This window comes from Rhipicephalus sanguineus, chromosome 7 (assembly GCF_013339695.2).
Source record: "Rhipicephalus sanguineus isolate Rsan-2018 chromosome 7, BIME_Rsan_1.4, whole genome shotgun sequence".
Classification (NCBI taxonomy): Eukaryota; Metazoa; Arthropoda; class Arachnida; order Ixodida; family Ixodidae; genus Rhipicephalus; species Rhipicephalus sanguineus.
Window position 1 is genome coordinate 15,142,513 of NC_051182.1, and position 7,007 is coordinate 15,149,519.

The 7,007-nt window shown below is 46.2% G+C and overlaps 1 long non-coding RNA gene across 1 annotated transcript; it reads left to right on the plus strand.

Annotated features, from left to right (window-relative positions):
- The first annotated feature begins 1,172 nt into the window (after positions 1 to 1,172).
- On the plus strand, positions 1,173 to 4,509 carry LOC125759242 (uncharacterized). The gene is made up of 3 exons (XR_007416814.1): positions 1,173 to 1,657; positions 2,145 to 2,257; positions 3,397 to 4,509. It is a non-coding gene; the product is annotated as an uncharacterized LOC125759242 (long non-coding RNA).
- The last annotated feature ends 2,498 nt before the right edge of the window (positions 4,510 to 7,007 follow it).

Consider the following 7,007-nt stretch of genomic DNA (forward strand, 5'->3'; position numbering starts at 1 on the left):
CTTGGACTCTTCTACATTGGTTCCTATGGGAACTATGCCGGAACCGGCGTAGTTCCCATAGGATCCAGTGTATGGGAAACCTTGCTGTCACGTAGGAACTGTCGCCCCTCAGCGCCGGCCCAGCACACCTGTACAACGCTTCTAGTCACGCTTCTACTTCTAGTACTGAGAGCGGCCATGTTGACTTATCACTCAGCTTGGCCTGGCTACAGTGAGCCATTGCATTGGCCAATCCTAGAACTGCCGTTCCTGCCATTCCCTTTTCCTCCTTCACCGTTTCTAAGCTCTCGTTTGGATGCAATCTACTTTGCATATGTACCACTGCCTTAAGCAAACATGTTGATCTAATTAGTGCACTTTTATTTCACATAGAAGTGCCTATACAGCTGGAGCAGCACAGCAAAAGTATGGTGGCTAGATGGGGAGGTGTCAGCATCGAGCAGCCTGGGGTGCTATTCTGGACATTGTCAAATTCCGCCATGTTGTCAAATTCCGCCATGTTGATGATTTGATTGGTCACGCGAAGTCGTTCGCACTGTGGCGCTGCAATGGCGTTACGACACAGGAATCCGCGATGACGTAACGTGCCAAAAAATAGTAAATTTTTTTCCGAAGCAACGCTTCGCCGTACTCTGTCATGTAGAAATAAAGGTTTGGGTGAAAGAACGAAACCGAAATATGGTACTCAGCTGTGCCTACGGTCAACTTGCGGTTTATCGAAACTACTGCTCGCTTGACGAAGAGCCGCCATGTCTGCAACACGATTGGACATTGCACTGATGGCGCCCATTGCGTCACAGGATCTCACTTTTTGTAGCGTCAAATTGACGTTGCGTGACGTTGCATCCTGCCAAATTTGCAGCTTAAAATGTGAGAACGATGAAGTGCCCAAAATTGGCCGCCATATTGTTGTAAATTGAGTTGCTTGTTCGATGTGCAGCCTCACATACGTATGTGTAGATGCCACTCCGTGAGTTATTTTACAAGCATGTTTTCGGTTAGTAATATTATAAAGTGTTGTACATGAAGCTTGCTTCTTAAAATAAACGGTTATTGTTTAATTTGGCTTGTTCGAATTTGCGGTTCTCGCCGCAAGAGAACGCTAGATAAGCGAAGAAAAATGGCGCTGCCCTTTGTTGTGTAGTGGCTGGAGCTGCAGGAAGCATCGCGAGTACCGCGATGCTTTTGTGATGACCGATCAATTATTTCAACTGTGGTGCCGGCTGACGAAGGACACTGTGCGATGGCTGTGCGGGGAGCTTCGCCAGGACCTGGAGAGGCGGCGTACGGACACGAGAACAGTCCCGACCGTTGTTGTTGTTTTTGTTGAGCCACAAGTGCTTTGCGCCCTTCGCTTGTTCGCCACCGGCAGTTACCACGACGCGATCTCGAACAACGAGGACGTGCCGACGAGCTAGTCCAGTGTGGGTCTCACGATTCATGCTGTCATGGAAGCGATCGTCGAGCGCCTCGGCAATGAGTGGATCGCCCTCCCTGCCAAAAGGAAGGCTTTCTCCACATAGATGCAAGATTTGAAGGCTGCGTTGAGGTGGTCGACGACACGTTCGTGTGCATAAGTGGGCCGTATGAAAAGGACGATGGCAACAAGGCTGCTTACTTTTGCCGCAAGAACTTTTACGCCCTCAGCGTCATGGTGGTGAGAACAAATTTCATTTTATTCAATCTCGCGCATGCTGTTAGTAGAATGCAAATGAGGAACGTGAAAGACAGCTTTTCGCCACTCTCCAGTATTTTAACGACATTTGCCGTGGCTCCAACTGCAGTGATAGAAAAGAACGCAGTAGTCGCGGTAAACGAAGTTTCCGTCACTATTTAGTTTTGGCAGGGGTGACGTGACACCATAAAAAGTTCATCGAGCTTCATATTTGATCGTGGTAGCTTTTAAGAAAAATAATGCATGAAAGGAAATCAAACGTGCTGATTGCGCTCTAATTTCATAAACAGTGATATGCAGACTTGCAGTAACTGCCACATATGAAATGAAAGATACAGCTGTCGAAGCTGCGCTCCGAAAGCAACTCGAGAGAAATAAGTGCGTTGGACCACACAGTTACAGTTGTTCTGCATGTAGCTGGTTGTATTGCTGTTGCCGACTTCCTTCCAATTGAAACAACACTCTACAGGTATGTGACCAACCCTGCCGATGACTGCCCTCGCACTCGGGGCCCGTGCACGACGCCTTTATGGGGAAGGCATCCACCGTGAGCCAGGACTGGGCAGTGGACGCAGTGGCCAGGTTGGTGAATAGCTGCTTGGTATGCAAGCGTGAGAATGCTTGTGTGGTGTCTTAGTGTAGCAAAAACATTATTCATGGTAATTTTATTACACGCTGCATGGTTCTTAACTACTCAAGTCTCTTTGTCCAAATTTCTGCCCCGTATGTTATTACTGGCAGCTACCTTGGTCGAACACTATCTACTTTAGTGGCACTCGTGTTCCCTTGAATGAAAATTCTCTCATGCACACATTTGAGAAAACAAGTCATACTGAGACCCGAGGCGGCACACAATAATCCGACTTGCTCTCAGTGTATAATTGCAACTTGTCTTTCTATGGTCATGGGAAAGACTACTAGTGCAATAGAAAGGTCAAGCATGAAATAAACTTTCATGAAGAGATTGTATGATCCTTTATTATAAAGTGGTGAAATAATAAATAGTAAGCATGCGATGATACAGAAAATGCTACACTCTGAGGCTATGTTAAAAAAAAAGAATACATCAAATACAACTGCCATAGATGTTGTACATTCATAAATACAATTATGTGTAGAAAGGACAACTTGTATAAAAAATACAAATAAGCAAGCACAGCCATGTGCTATATAGCAATAAAATAAGTCAACTGACAACTCAAAGGTATTTCAGTCATGGCTCATAAAAAGCACTAAAAAACAACTAAGCGGTTGCAAAAGAAACCTGCTGTCACGTTTCATTGACGGCCTAAGCACAAAAAAAGAAATCTAAGGGAAACCAAGCCTTGAGTGCGCTGACCGCCTGCAGCCGCACATCAGTCCCATGCAATCAAAAGAAAGCACAACACCCTTACCACCAAAGAAGATGCGCCTTCTGTCACTCGACCCTTCTTCTCTATGAAAGAAGTTAAGGGCTGCAGTTCAGTAGCTTCGTTGTCATTCCTCCTGACGAAGGAATTGAGTTGATAAAGCCATTTTTTCGTTCGAGCATTTCAAAAGCCGTAATTATGTAACCTAACCAGACAAGCAATTCAGTGAATATGTCTAGCTGTAAAAAAAAAAGGAACGCAGTGCATATCAGTGACACGATGTCTTCGAATAAGTTAAAAGAAGTGAGAAAGGAATAGTACATATTCATGTATACATTCATGTTATGCTAATTGGAACACTGTCCTCCACAGGTGATAGTGCATACTCGCTTCAACCTTGGCTGCTTAACCCCATCCCTGGAGCACATCCTGCAGAATCCTCTGCTGCCCGGTTCCACCGCACCCACTCTTCACTGCGGTGCGTCGTATAACTGTGCACTGGAGTCCTCAAGGCCCACTTTCGGTGCTTGCAGAGGTACAGAACACTGTACTATGGCCCACTCATCACGTCGAAGATCATCGCAGTTTGTGTCGTGCTTCACGGCCTCGGTGTTTGGGAGCAGCTGCCTGAGCCAGACGACATCCCTTGCACTGAAGAACTCGAATGAGAATATGCGGACCTTTACAGCAACAATAGCGACGATACGGCTGCAGTAGACATGAACCAGGCGGGTAGGCAAAGGCAGGATCACGCTCTGTAGTGGTTCACAGCTGGGCACGACTCGATGTAATGGGTGTACATTCCTGCGAGGTGTGCACAGAAACGTGAAACACAAGAAGCTCTTGCTGTTTCTCATGACAAAGTAGCCACTTGCATTGTGTTCGATCCTATACCTATCCCCTGTACTCGTGTTCTTGCAGGAATTGTATTCTGACAAAAGCTTCATTGTGTTCGTTCATTGAGAGCATGCTAATTGTACCAAGCAGTTAGGCAAAAGCATGCTCATTTTCTGCCGCAAATCATAGCAGGACTAGTTTGTTGAGACCATAGTGACTCTGTAAACAGCCTGTGTTATTTTGCAGCAGTGCATGCAACATTGAATGCCATTCCAGAGCATTGTTTTCGGAACTTTATTCACAATGCGAACCCATGTGATGACTGTACGAGTCTGGCAGGTGTGTACAAAAGCTCTATTCATGTAGTAGCCACTCGTACATGCAAGAGCACAAGCTTGCTGTGGTTGGTAATCTATGTAAACGCTTATAGGCACAAAACGAACCAGTACCGAAAGGGGCAACGTGGGCACAGCACTGTGTAGCTACTTTCTGTCCTGGTTTCTCTGGTGGACAATAAAAGTTTACATGCAAGAGTAATACATGATATTTCATAATGTATTGTGAGTCAATTGATCTTCTTCTGTTAATTCATCATTGTGAGTCAATTCATCATCCTTGCAATAATAAAAAGCAGTCAAGTTGTCTCATTGCTTACATCATTGTCTTATCATTCACTGCTGCCAACAACAACAAAGGCTGCCTCTAATATTGTACCAGCCAGTTTTGAAACCAGCACATCTGCATAAAAGACATCTCTTTGAATGCAGTTTGTGCACTTCTTAGTGTCGCCAGTCCAATGTAACATCAACTGCATGAAATACTACAATTCCTCTTCTTTATTGTGGCCATTATGCACTTCTTATCCGTATGTTGTAAGCAACGTGGAAGTACCTTCCACAGTTAACACCTTCGGAGGTGCATCACTTCTGTGGATTGAGATTCGCCTAGACTTTATCTTTCAGATTCAACTGATCGCGCGTAACGTGAGGTCCTGAAACTTAACTCTTATTGCTTCTGCTTATGTATATTTACATGATTGTAACTTTTACTTACAGTAGTCCTTACGCATCCTCAGCAAAACATATAGCACCATCTTAATGATCACGACAGTTCAGGAAGATACTTCGCGCATCGGAGACGTTATAAATAACTCAGCTGGCTGTTGGGCTAGTTGGCACATTACTTAAGATAAACTAGACGCGGAGCAGCCACCGCAACAAAAAAGACAGAAGGAACAGAAGGGGTATTATTAATACTTGCAATGCTGTGCAGCTCCTTATAGCGCTTCTGGACGCCGCGGGCCCTGGGAACGAAGGGCCACCGCAGCCCAAGACGGGGTCGACGCGCATACTTGTAAGGATGCGGGCGTCGTCCACCGAAACGTGCGTCGCCAAATCGAACAGCCATCCGCCTGTTCTCCTGCAATAAGCATGTGCATAGCTGAAACTTCAACACCACCCGAGTGAAACGCAAGCTTACCTGACTGCACCGTCATTCCGCGCCTCGAGCTCGAGCTGCCGCCACTCCGGCGGCGGCCTGCTGCTGGGGCCCAGGCGGTAAAGGCGCTCTGTCATCGTCTGTCACGGCTCCCATCGTACCTCCGGTAGTAAGTTGCAAACCACCCTCCCCATACAGGGACGATCGGTAAAAAAAATGCAACATCGCGGCCCACTGTTCGCGATCTGCCGACATAACCACAGAACACCTACACAAAACAACCAGCGAAATAAGGATGTCGGCAATGTCGACGCTGGCTTGGCTGGCTCGCTTATTGGCTAAAAAAGTATTATGGCTTTGTCGCTCATCTCCAAATATGGCGCTAAATTGCAGATGTTATCGTCTTCTTCAAAGGTATACTGCGCTAAAAGGAACAAGGACACAGAAAAGGGGGGACAACACATGCGCAGACTCACAACTGAAATTTTATTGAGTGAAGGGTGACATATATACACTGAAGATTAAAAAAAGGAAGAGCTCATTCGGCAAAAACTGGTCACGTGAACGCGTCAATCATCATGTCAAAACCTAGAATCTAGATACTGCACTTCACAGTCAGCAAGCTGCACCGACGGATCGCTTACACACGCCCTTGTTTTTCTAATCGCATAAGCTTCGTAGAGCTCCCGTGTATTGCGGTCCTTGTGACGGTACAGGACTTTGGTCCTATCCAGAAGGGGGTGGCACGCCTTCTTCGTCTCCTGTTCACATTCCCTGCAGTGCTTAGCTACGTGGGAGTAAACATCAGAAGAATAATTCTTTGAATGTTCTCTTAACCGGATATTAATGCACCGGCCCGTTTGCCCGATATAGACATGACCACAGGTGAAAGGGAATTCATATACTACTCCACAAGCACAGGGAACGTACTTATTCCTGTGGTCAACGTGACAAACAAATGGACTATTGCTAGGTGTTTTGTCAATTTTACTCGTTACACGCGCACATAAACGGGCCATTTTTTGGGGGGCGGAAAACACAACTGTACACCATAACGTTCCGCAACGTTCTTGAGATTGTGTGAAACTTTATGCTGGTAAGGTATCACAGCATATCTTTTGCGCTCGCGGTCGTTAACACGCTCCGAGGCAGTATCGCTACTCTTAATCCTCCTGATTATTTTTTCACATGCCCCCGTTATCACATAGTTCGGATACCCAGCAGTAGACAATCTAGAAACCTGGTGTTCTACACTGTCTTTTACCACGTGACAACAAGACTTTCGAAGAGCAGAGCCAATGCTAGAGAGAACGATTCCGTTTTTTTACAGTCTTTGAGTGTGCCGAAGAAAAACTTAAGGGCAGTTTTAATGACCGGGGTCGAAAAGCCAGCATGTATGGTTCTCCTTAAAAAGCAAGCGGATATCTAGAAACTGCAGTTCATTGCCACTGGGCAGTTCTATAGTGAAGTTGAGGCCCATCCCCGAATCCATGAAAATCTTTTTAACATCGTCAACACGGTCTCCCAGAGCATCATGAATAAAAACCAGATAATCGTCAACATAGCGGAAGGCGCGAACAGCAATCCTTCCCAGGCTGGCATTGATGGCCCGGTCCACTTTTGACAGGAAGATGTCGCTTAGCACGGGCGCAACCTTGGAGCCGATGCAAACCCCCGACTTCTGAATGAATTGCTGCCCGCGCCAGGAG